General features: G+C 35.4%; 1 long non-coding RNA gene across 1 annotated transcript in view; it reads right to left on the bottom strand.

The window, feature by feature from the left end:
• Window positions 1-320: 320 nt before the first annotated feature.
• Window positions 321-13,533, bottom strand: part of LOC145277471 (uncharacterized) — a 479,590-nt gene continuing 466,377 nt past the window's right edge. Inside the window, exon 2 of the long non-coding RNA XR_013868143.1 lies at window positions 321-537. This is a non-coding gene — a long non-coding RNA (uncharacterized LOC145277471). The remainder of the gene's footprint in view (window positions 538-13,533) is intronic.

Below are 13,533 nucleotides of genomic sequence, written 5' to 3'. Positions count from 1 at the left end.
TTGATTATAGACTCTTTGGTTGTGTGTTGGAGCCTTGTTATAGTCAGCTGCGCTGTTCCACCGTACGTACAACGACCCCCCCACATATATATGCGTGTGTTTGTGTGTATGTGTGTGCGTGTTTGCTATAGAATGATAAATTTAAACTTAGGCCATGGATGTTAGATTAATGAGGAGTATAAAAGCCCGCAATTAAGCGTGCGTACGTTTGCGTATGTTTTAGTCTGTGTGCGTTTATAAAAAGACAACCCAACAAAGGAAATAAACAAAGACAATAAAGTCGTAAAGTCAGAATAATATCATTCCATTTCAAAGCAGCGTTTAGAAAGGAAAAATCAAGATCGAGATTTATTGGAAAATTATTGAACTTATTTTTTATTCTATCAAGTTTTGTTTTGTGAAATCTGTTTTTAAATCCATTTTTTACTGTCTTCTCCTGTCGTTGGTTGCCGGGTTTGGTTTCGTGTGTAATTAGTCATGTTGCCGAATGGCTGAGACTTTGAAACTTGAGAGTAATCCATCGAGGATCTTTGACGTCTGTTCAAGGAGAAAGAAAAAAATTAAAGCTGAAGTAAAAAAGGGTAAAATATCGTTCGTTAAACTGATTATCTAAATATTTTGATAGGTCATTTCGTTGTAATGATATTTAATTTATATATGAGATATTTCTGCGATAGAGGATGAGAAAGAGATACAGATTTTAAACAGGAACAATTATTTCGAACTAGCCCTGTAGTATACACCCACCTACTGTGGATTTATATGACGGGCTTTTAGGCTTGTCTGGTAATGCACTTGCGATATTAAGATGTGTAAGGTATTAACTTTGGTCATAATCGTCTGTTCCATCTTACGTTGGAGTATTATATTACTGATTATCGGTACTTATCGAAGACATTCTGATACAAAACCGATTTAAGAACACTACCAGGCACGTAAAGTACTTCCGCGTGAATTTTCATAAATATTGGTCAATCCGCTTTGAGGTCGATGGGGAATGAACTTATGAGGCTGGACATTTAAAATTAACAGTATGTGCTTCCATAAGACAGGGCGCCTTCGAAATGAATATTTCTGTTTAAAGCACAATTGCCCTGTTATACCTGACTCTTTTTTTATTTGAACTTTAATTCTTGCCCATATAACCGCACAATCAGTAAGGCCAAGCATATAATATCAACAGTATGTGCTTTTTCAAGACAAGATTGCTTTCGAAAAGAATGTTGAGATACAATTAAACCATAATACTTGGAATTTAATTGTTAAACTTTAACTCAAGCTATTACATAAAAAGTAACTTAAACAGTTAGTTCTACATAATACAATGTAGACTACAATGTATCATGGATTACGCCAATGCGGGGAAGCATGTAAACCCTTCTTTTGGCTCAGCGCAATGGTTTCATCAAGAATATGCAATCTATCGCTTTGATTGAAAAATGATCGATTTCACCGATTTCGATAGCAATATAAATATAGAAGTTTGAGACATTCGTTGATAATCATTCAATACTGGGCAACGTCGGATATCCCTGCTTATATATATATATATATATATATATATATATATGTACATTTAGTAATGTGATTTAATATTAAGCTTATTATATATCTAAATTACAACGAGCACTTTTTCTTTCCTGTATTTTAATTGAATTTGTAATTTCACTATTACATTAAAATACACTCTGCTCTTTAGACTATTGTTCTAATCTCCTTTAAATTTATATATATATATATATATATATAAATGTATATATATAAATGGATATATATAAATGGATATATATATATATATATATATATATAAATGGATATATAAATATATATATATATATATATAAAGATAGAAATATAGATGGCTTTATATATAACCATAAATGATAAAGAAAATAATAAATATACGAGTATATCACGCATTATTGTTTCGTCTTTTTAGTTTAAGATCCCTGCTCCACCATTTTCGTAGAATAACATTTATTACCAATAATCATTTTATAGGAAAAACCTGAGTTCGGAGTGTGTGTTTTTATAATATTTTTTAATCTTTTCGTTTCAATAATTAGAAATATTTTCAAAATTATTCATCGGTCCTTAGCTAAAATAAGAGCGTGCCAATTAAGTGAAATTATTTGCAGAGATTAAGTGTTGAGGCGGTAAATCGCGTGTGGCAAATATCGATCAGAATGAAATCCTGGGTCTTAGTAGGCATGTACTTGGCAGCGAATACACTCATCGAATCAGACAGGCTTCATCCGTTCGATTCATGTTTGATGTCTTAGACAGGTATCGATTTTTCACCTAATCTACATATAATAATAAACAAAGTGAAGAATTGCTTTACCTGATATATTGCATTGAATGGCTGTGCAAAAGTGCTGGACGCCGAAAGATTAATAGCGTATGAGACATTGTGTGATATTGTCGATCGACTTATAGCAGGTAAGGGAATGAGTAAGAAATAAGTATTTCCGTACGTGCGAGAAAGAGCTTTTTGTTACATATATGTAACCTTAATAATACATACATCGAGTCAGTAATGCTGGAAATGTAACTAAGACACAAGACACGAAAACATTATAAAATACCGACAAAATCGAAGGCTGGACAATTTATTCATAAAATTCCAGTATTCTTTTTTATCAACCCCTTAGACAAAGACGCTCAATGACTGTAACCATAATGGATCAATAACAGTTACTTTTTTTAATTTATAGACAAACTAATGAAAATTAATAATATAACAGTCACGCTCAACTTAATGTGTAAAATATATATTAACAATAACAGTAAGTCAAATCGTAATAAAAAGAAAATAAAAAATATATAAATTCATAAGTACCATCATTTAATTCTTATATTATAAATTATAATATACTAGCGAGCTCGTTTCGAAACGTTGCTCGAGAAAAGAAATTAACTTCAGAAATGCAAATCTATTCACTGTTTGAAGCTTATGGTTGTTTACATAAAACTCGGACCCTACGATATAAATATAAATCAGCAAGCAGAAGGGTAAAAACTAAACTGCTTGGTAGTTTGTGTTAAAGAGGGAAGCTTTTGTTTAATGTGTAATGTTTTTATGTAATTCCTAAATGGAACCGTCAACTTTAAACGCTGAAACATGTATAAAATATACGTTTCAAGAATAAATTCAATTCTTTTTCATCCTGAATAATGCAATAGTACAGTTATACGGAAAATTTTACGCTAAACTCGTTCGTTTTGATGTATTAAAATACCCGCCTTCTCCATGAAAAGAGATATTATCATGGTTTAGTTTATTACTTACATAAAAAGTGAAGCACTTACAGGCAAAGAATATTTCTACTACTACTACTACTACTACTACTACTACTACTACTACTACTGCTGCTAGTACTGCTACTACTACTACTACTACTAATAATAATAATAATAATAGAAATGATTAAGAAGAAAAAGAAGAAGAAGAAGAAAAGAAGTAAAATAATCAACAGGGAGAAAGCTATGTGGAGAAGATGGAATATTGGAAAAGTGACTGGCAGGGAAGGACTAAACAAGAAACACGAAGAACTGGACCAAAAAATAAAAGAAAAAGAAGCGAGATTGAGACGATATAAATATAAATTTGAACAATGCAAACAAAACAGGACATTTGAAAATAATTAATCCAATTCTACCAAAATGTGAACGGAGGAAACACTAAAACAGAACAACCAAACCCGACGGAAACTAAACTCTACTGGAGTAAAATATGGGAAGAACAACGAATAAATGAAAGACATGAAAGAAGAGTTACAACAAATAGAAGAAGGGACAATGAATGAAATGATCAAAGAAACCCTAAAGAAAACCATAGGAAAAATGGCAAACTGGAGAGCACCAGGGCACGATGGGATACATGCATACTGGTTTAAAATATTCACAACTTTACACGAAAGACTAGCCCAACAACTGAGAAGATCTATACAGTAAGCAAGTGTGCCAGATTGTATGACAAAAGGTAGAACTACATTGCTACGGAAGGATACAAAAGCAGAGACCGTCCCAGCAACTATAGGCCGATCATGTGCATACCCACTATGTGGAAAAACAACTGAGGGAACAAATCTACTACTCGCTGAATAATCGCGGACTCTTCCCCGAGGAACAGAAATGATGCCAAAAAGGAAACAGAGGAATACATGATCTGCTATATATATAAAAGATCCTAAAGGAGGTAAAAAGAAGGAGAAAGATCGACAACAAAAAAGCGTACGACAGGATCCACCAAGCATTGATAATTGAATGCTTAAAAATGTATAAAAAACTAAGCGGGATGATCAACACATTAGAAAATGCATATAGAACATGGAGACTGGGATTGACGGCTGATGGACAACACATAGCAGAAATTAACATACAAAGAGGCATCTTCCAAGGAGACTCCCTATCACCATTACTGTTCATTATAACCATGATGCACCTGAACACTATTCTGAGAAAGTGCCAAACCGGATACAAGTTCTCTCAGACAAAGGAAAAAATGAATCACCTGATGTACAGGGACGATTTGAAACTTCTTGCAGGGACCGTAAAGGAGGCAGTGACACTATTAAGCACTACCAGGATCTTCAGACAGCATACCGAAATGAAATTTGGAATGGAAAAGTGCGCACTACTAGTTATAATAAAGGGGAAACTGGAAACACCAGAAGGCATGGAACTACCAAACCAAGGCACTAGGGGAATAAGACGACTATAAATACTTGGGAATTCTGGAAGCTGACACCATCAAAGTAACAGAAATGAAAGAAAGAATTGAAACAGAAATACCCCAGGAGAACAAGAAAACTCTTGGAAACGAAATTATATAGCAGACATCTAATAAAAAGTGCATGAGCAGTGTCACTAGTAAGATATTCTGGACCGTTTCTAAGGTGAGAAAAATCAGAACTGAGACATCTCGATCAGAAGACTAGGAAACTCATGACCATGTACAATGCACTACACCCAAGGGATGATATTGACAGACTCTACGTGAAAAGGAAAGACGGCGGGAGAGCACTGGCCTGCATAGAAGACTTTTTGTATGACACACATAAAGAAATAGAAAAATACATAATAAAAATACTGAAAGGATAATTATGTCAGCGAGAGACACTGACATTTTTTAAACCCCCAGAAAATACAGAGAGAAATGGAAAAACAAGAAAAGAAAAATAAGAAGAGAAACAACTCCACGGAAGATTCATAAGAATTACAAAAGATGATAATAACGAAAACACTTGAACATGGATGCGAAAAGGACATGTAAACAAAATACTAAATCTCTAATAACTGCAGCAAAGATAACTCGATAAGAACCAACTATATCAAAGCAAAGGTCGATAAAACACAAGAAAACAGCAAATGCAGACTGTGGACAAAGAGACGAAACGCTTAATCATATAGTAAGTGAATGCAGCAAACCGATCTAAAAGGAATACAAAAACAGGCATGATATAGTGGAGTGTGCACTACACTGGGAGTTATGCAAACAACTGCATTTTGAACGTACAGATAAATGGTACAAGCATAAGCTCCCAACAGTACTTGAAAGCGAAAAAAACAAATCCTTTGCATATACAGACGAACAAACCCATCCAAGCAAGAAACCAGATATCGTAATAATTAACAAGAAAGAAAAATCCTCTAAAATAATATATTTTGCTATCCCAGCTGACCACAGGGTGAGTATGAAAGAAAACAAGAAACGGAGCAAATACACAGAGCAAGCCAGAGAGTTAAAAGGGATTTGAATGATGAAGAAAATCAAAATAATACCTATAATAGTAGGAGAACTAGGAAAAATTCCGAAAAACTTTGAAAAAACAAAATGGGAAACTAGAACCAGAGGAATGGCTGCAAAGATACAACGACTAACGATAATGAAAACGGCTGAAATATTAAGGAAACCCCTTGATTGCTAAGAATAATACACATGAACCCCATACGTGAGCCAGAGAAACTGCTGTCGAGGCAAAACAGGAAGAAGCTTTACAGGGAACGAAAACGCTGAAGCTGCATATCAACAAGTTATATATCCCCATCAAGCATCCCCTCCCATTGTCCCATCACCGCCCCCTGAAAGTGTGATGAAAAATAGCAAGAAGGGTCAAGGAGGCTGGGAAGCACAGGGAGAGAGCGCTGACCAGACCTCCGCTGGACAAGCGCGAAGGGAACTTGGACATTGGGGAGGCTTAGTACCACTCAAATTCTAGTATAGACCAATGACCGCTGCCAGCGAGAAATAAATGATGTAGAGCTGTTGCGATAACGCAAATTTATTTTCAAATGTTATCGAAGGGGGTGGAGAGTGCTGGACGTATGAGGAGACTTGTTATTACTCAGCTTCTAGGAACACCACAGGATTTTAATCGGAGCTTTGATGGCTTGTTTGAAAACTCAATGTGAGCCAATAATAACGTGGGGAAATCTACTAGTGCATAAATAATAATTATGTCTGTATGTGCAGCAAATATACTAATTCTATCACTGTTAATACTTTTATTTCTAATAATACTCATGCCTATAACGTTGACAATAAACAGGTTATATTAAAGCAGTTACCTGTAAAATATTGTTTTTTTTAATTTCAGTGATTATTTAGTTTGACATGGCAAGCGATAGCACTGTAAAAGTGGGCACATCATTAATCTGTTATCTCAATTGTGTTCTTATTTGGTATTTTACAAGTATTAGCTTACCCAACATAATCATTATTTTTGCAAACATAAATTCTAGTAAATAAATTATAAAAGTTAATTAGCTTTAGTTAAGCAATATTTAAAATTAACATGCAATACAAGTGAAAACGCATTTATGTGTAAATATTGAATCTGAGTTGTGTTTGTTTTGTCAGTAACTCATTTTATTACTTTGCCTTAAACGGTAATGATAAAAATGAATCCTATTCGTTGGTTTATGTTGACTACTGTTCTAGTATTCAGATGTATACTCACATTTCCATAAATGAAACTACTGACCTTTTCAGGTGTATCTTGTTTAACTCGTGAATCCTTCTGGTGAACACGAAAATTTGCACGGAATTTATAATGGAACACTTTAACATGATATTGTTCTTCACGGAATCTTGGTGTAGTGTATAATGTTGTTGTAAAAATTCTGAGGCTGAAACTCTAATTTAAGTGCAAATCACAAAACACGAATAAGATTTACTTCGGTCTTCTTCCCAACTATATAACATTAAAGGAGAGCATACTACCCTCATGGATTAAATAAAAAGAGTTTCTCGAAATTCCAGGCAGATTCGTCAGTTTGTGAAATAAAGACGTTCCTTAGATACACCTGAAGAAAGTAGATTACATCGAGCAGCAGGTTAGAAAATAACACCAAAAATAAGAAAAATAGTTCCCCAAACCGAAATAATAAAAATAATCAAACGCCATTTCAAACATTCAAAAACGTTATAATACTTGTTTTGAATTTTTGTAAACATATTTTTAAATACATATTTTATCATGCCACTTGTCAAATTCTGCAAGTATGCGATTTTTACAAAAAAGATTTCTTAACCTTTGGCCCGGTAAATATATTTTTTTTAATTTTCACATTAACCTATCTGTAATATTTCTTGGTTTTAATGAATAATAATTTCCAATAAAAATATAAATACATTTTGAACTCATGATCCATTCTCAATAATCCTTATGATTATAATGAAATACTTTCTAAAACATTATTATTTGGGCTGTAGTTATTTTTATGAAACTTTTATATGAATTAAATATTAAGAAATTTGTACATACGATTGACTTACTCAATTTGTTTTAAACGGTGATAAAATGAATATCAGTGTATATTTTTTATATTTTATTTTTAATTATCTAGATAATGAACTAGATACTGAGTATAGTGGGAAATTTTTTTGAAAACAGTACACTATCAATGAGGCAATAGTCAGCAGTGTTTACCTCCAACATATTAGATTTGTGCTCGTTAACGACCTAATGAAATTCACATTTATATAGACACTTACACACGCATTGACAGCGCTTTACCTGCGTGTTTATTAACATATAAACGGATAGCGATCTTTGTATTAGAGTAATTAAGAAGAGAGTGAAATCATTTTACAACAGTACGTGTGTGTAGGCTTGATGTGTCTATACTTTATAGTTCATTACAATCAGATTATTGCTTTAGATGACAGCCTGTTCCAAAACTAACAAATAAACAAAGATAATTGCGTTCATTAAAAACTTAATGTAATGTGGAATTTCTTGTCACCTGAAAAACGAATAGAAAATGAATCATTTTGCTGAATTGAAAAAAATCTCACGAACAAGAAATATTTATTTTTAGAAAAAAATAATTTATTTTAATTTATATTTCATGTTCTGTGCTTTGGGAATGATCCGACATCGACTGATTAATCCTTTTTTAACGAGCGAAAACTCTATTAAAATTAAATGAACACGCATGAAGGAAATTTGGTTTCATCCTCATTATTTCGTCTTTTGTCTTTTCCATGTTATATATTTCTTTTTGTTCTAACAGCCAGTTACGTCCAAGGATAGTGTACTGTTGCCACATTTGGGCAGGGGCTGCAAGAAAGGACTTGCCCTCTCTTGATAGATTTCAAAATAGACTTTGTAGCTTCATAGATGCCCGTTACTCTTCTATGCAACCTTTATCTCAGAGAAGAGATGTTGCGAGTTTTCTCTGCTTTATCGTTATTTTCATGGCAACTGCTCGACTAAACTTTAATCTATGGTACCCTCTCGCCAACCTTTCACAAGAAACACTCATCTAGCTGAAAACACTGTCAATAATTCCTTCCACTCTTTATCTGTGCCTAAACCTAGACGTAGATTTTATGAAAAAAGCTTCTTTCTTAGAATTGCACGCCTGTGGAACTGTTTTTCGTTTTTTCTTTCCAGCTGACTACAATAGGATTGTCTTCATGTTCAATGTAAACAAGTGCTTGATAAGGCGTCCCACTTAAGTTAACAAATTTACTGAATTTCCATTACTAACAATTACTATATTGTTCAATTGACTATTTTACACTCTTTACCCTTACCCTCGAGTTATATTTGGACCTTGATAAGTGGTGATGCCTATGTTAAAAAAAAATTAGACCCTATTTTTACTTTCTTCCATCTACTTCTATATTGGTTAGACTCTACATTTATTCGTTCTGCTAACGATTATGTTATCGTCATCTCTATTTCTTTTTCTTATCCTCTGAATACCTTATTATTACTTAGGCAATGGAAAAAGATGTTTTTAAATACGTAAGTTTTAACTGTTCTATTTTATTGCTCCCGCACCGGGTAACGCCAGTTTCACACGCTAGTTATTAATTTACATTGAAGGAGATCACTACAAAGCTATGATTGGTAACAGAATCAAACTCTATAGCAGGCACGACAGGCACGACAGGAAAACAAATGAACATATATCTAAAGTAATGACAGAAACATTAGAGGATGACCTCCAATCACTAGTGGAATGGGGACAAAAACGGATGGTCACGTTCAATGCCGCCAAGACAAAACTGGTTTCATTCAATAATTACAAGAATCCTTCTCTACCACCTATAGCAATGGCCAACGACTCTTTATCTGAGAGTACGTCTCTCAAGCTCCTTGGCCTAACGTTCACAGCAAACATGAGCTGGAACAATTTCATCGAGAGCATTGCCAGGGCCGCTGCGAGGAAGGTGGGCTCTCTCTACCGTGCTAGAAAACTTCTAACACCCGAAAGTATCCTGTATCTCTACAAGGCCACGATTCGCCCATGTATGGAGTATTGCTGTCATATTTGGGCTGGTGCATCGGCTACTAGTCTCTCGCTCCTTGACAGGGTTCAAAAGAGAGTCGCAAATCTGATAGGCCCTAAACTGGCATCTAAGCTTCAGCCTCTGTCCCATCGTCGAAACGTTGCATCCCTCTGCCTGTTATACAAGTATTGTAATGGTGAATGCTCTGATAAACTGCAAGCACTTGTGCTCCCACGACGTAAACACCCTCGACAGACCCGACAAGCTGCAAAATTCCACCCCCACACTGTAGAGATCCCTAGATGTAAAAGATCTTTCTACGCCAGTAGTTTCTTCCCCAGAACATCTAGACTTTGGAATTCCATTCCAGGTCACTGCTTCCCTAACTGTACTGACATGCATAAGTTCAAGTGCAACGTGAACCAACATCTCGCTGCCCAAATCCCTACATAGTACTCCAGTAGATGTTTCCCCTGATAGTAGCCCCCTACACCAAAGTGGCAATGTGCCTTGTTTGGGGTGAAAATGTAATAAAAAAAAAATTAAAAAAAAAAGAATACAATGTTTACAAAACGTCTTTCGAAAGGTGGGTAAATTATTTACAACTTGGTTTAATTAAGATAAGCATTAATTATTTAGCTAATTTGGTGTGGCAATTCGAATATACGTGATCGGCAGGGAAACTGGGGTTCAGTACTTAGTCGTGTAATACCAAAGACTTATAAATGATACTACATTGCCTTTTAATCGTATGGTTTAACTGTTAAAAGAAGAACGAGAAGACTTGGAAACAGTGAAATCAAATATATATTAGCAGAAAATACAGTAACGTGTATTAGTTGAGTGCCAGTCTGCTTAGCTTGAATGACAAGGTAAGGTAACCCTTTGAGTCTCATCTCCAGACTGCTTGAGGCAGACCTTAGTTACCGGAAGTGACGCCAGGAATGTTTAATTATAAAAATCTGTAGCAGTGTTACACAACACCATCCCCCCAAGATGTTTCTTCGTAAAAGCTGTTAATATCTTTTACGTTTAAGATTGATTGTAAGTCGATCGGTTACTTTCCTTTTCCGAACTGACTTCCATGGTTCTGTTATTGATTTGGGAGAGTCGAAATCGAATGTCTCGAAAATGGACTCGATCGGTTTTTCCTCAATGGGTGGTGTTTCACTAGTATCCCCCGAGCGATATCTTAATTGGTCCTAATGGTGTTTATGGGTATGCCTAGGTCCTTGAACGATATATACAATGTCCCAACTCTCTTACTAATTGTACCCACATCGCAGAATGGGGTGTCATTGTAACTTTTGAGGAAAAATCCCTCTCGGAATGTAACGTTTTTTACTTATGCAATATTCACTTGTGGTTTTGTCTGATAAGAGTGTGTACGAGATGGATCTCACCTTCCGTGCACACATGGTTTCCTCCGGTGAGATTTTTGTTGAAGTATATGGATTAGGTGATTAGGGGTAATTCTGTACACGTGTAAGCACTACTGGGGGGCTTCATCCGTCGTGTCCATTGAGCCTTCTTTATTGCGCTTTTGAGTGTATTCCTGAATTGTTCCGCCTACCCATTTAAGTTAGGGTGATATTGGGGCGTCGTGATGTGTTTAATCTGGCATGTATCGCAAAAACCTTTGAACTCTGCAAATGTGAACTGAGTTCCATTATCGCTCACAATTAAGCGAAACGGGCAAAAAGTTCATGCAAAAAATATTGTTGTCTCTGATGTGGGTTTTTGCATCTTAATACCTCCGGCTACTTGGTGTACCTATCGACTATAATTGAGTCATAGTGGCCATCGCGAGGACTTGAAAAGTCAATGTAGATTCTTGACTATGACGTCTCAGTTTTTTTTTGCCCCGGTTTAATTGTGATAGGTGGTGTTTGTGCAGCTAGGGTACAGCCTCTCCATTACGTCTTTGTCCATGTTAAATAAACAGACGTAGCTTCACATTTTCATCCGATTTTTTTAGAATGTCTAGTGTGAATATCCTGCGGAATACTTTCTGGGCCCTTTTCGGAATTACCACTCATTCGCTATATAGTAATAAAACGTAGCGCAAGAATACTTTTGGAGTGTTGTTGGCCTTCATGACGATCTTGATTTTGATTTAGTTTCTGTTTACTCTTTTAATTTCAGTTAGGGATAATGGAAGTTCTGTTATTGTGTTGTCTATCGTTTTTTTTTTATTTCGAAATCGGTACGAAGTGCAGCAATTATGGAATCCTCCAAAGATTCCGTTTTCTTTGGTATCAATAATTATCGACAATCCACATGACAAATCTGTTTATATGACAAGTACTCCAATTGTAAGTTATTTCAGTATGATAGTACCCCATATCAATAGTCTATTAGCAGTAAACACCCGTAACCACTTTGTCGATCCAAAACGCGTCAGTAACGGTTTATGATCGGTTTTTAGCGTAAAAGCTCTGCCATGTAAGCAGCAGGCATGTTCTTTATGGATTCTGCCCTTTCCTCGTTTTTGTCGATTATGTGATTTAGGTATTTTATCTCACGAAAAAGTGTGCATTGATGCAGAGGAGTTTAGACTTTTGTAGATATGCGTTACTTTCATTTATCTTAAAGAATATTGTACTAACGTAAAGTTTGTTGAATACCTTATCTGATGTTTGTAGAGGATGATGGTTATCTTTCAGAGTCACATTCAGACTTGTAGAAAAATCGGCTCAGACACAAAGTGTGCATTTTTCGTAACGTATATGATAAGGGCAGACCATTCACTGGTGCTATCTTAAAAAGTATTCCGGCTATTTTCTAGCCAATCCCGTTCTTTATCAATTTTCTCGACTGCCGCCAACGGGACATTTTGCTTCTCTTTTTGAAACCGGGTAGAGCGTTTCTCTTCGGCCTAAATCTGGCTGTAGTCTTAAGTACATTTTCTAGTCCTGATATAAAACCTTCGCGAAATGTTCCTTTAATTGCAACGCCACAATAGAGTTTCTACCTTATGGCACCATGGGCTTCATATTTAGCCACAAAGTTTCAAAGGACAGGATCTTTGTGATAGTGTACTTATTTATTTCACCAGCAGCATCTAATCTCGATTGAGGTCACTTGGAGAATAGACTCGATCACGATTCAGGGATTAGTGTAGGTAACTTTGTATTGTAAAGCAGAGCGTAACGTGGGCACTTTTATCGAGTGGGTGCAAGGCTTTGATTTGTGACATGGAGTTATGATAGCATGTAAAAATTCGGTCGTGTAAGTGTGGTCAGTGGCTGTGTCTCAATCTTGTAGGTTTTTGCCTAAGTCAACAGATAAAACACCCCACAGCAATATCGATTAATTTGTTGCCGAAGAAGTCGTTTAACAAACATATGTTCGCCTGCCATACGATGGAAAGTGCATTAGTATGAGTCAACATGTATGAATTCTAAAAACAACTTTAATGGTATTTTCGTTTGGGGTAGAGATTGGACGGCGGTAAAAAGCAAATACTTGTAATTATGTTTATTTTACATCCTCCGTCTGAAGGCATTGCATCCACATTGCTTTAGTATCTATTCGTTATGTTTCATATCGCTATATCAGGTTTAATAGCCCCGTTTTCTAAGTATGTAACTAGAAATTATAGTCACGGTTGATTGTGTTTGACTTATTCCGAAGTGTACTTCAACTTCTTAAAACTTGGTGCCGCATTCGATACTCAACTTTTACGTCGTGATTTGTGGAACATGTTTACATCTAATTTTAATTGAATGACAGAATAATAAAATAGGGGTAAATAACTTACCGTGTCCTGTTAGCTGATA

Source organism: Euprymna scolopes, chromosome 6, assembly GCF_053919585.1.
Source record: "Euprymna scolopes isolate OS-2025 chromosome 6, ASM5391958v1, whole genome shotgun sequence".
In the NCBI taxonomy this organism is placed as follows: domain Eukaryota; kingdom Metazoa; phylum Mollusca; class Cephalopoda; order Sepiida; family Sepiolidae; genus Euprymna; species Euprymna scolopes.
The sequence above is the reverse complement of the archived record's forward strand: the minus strand, read 5'-3'. Positions and strand labels throughout refer to the sequence as shown.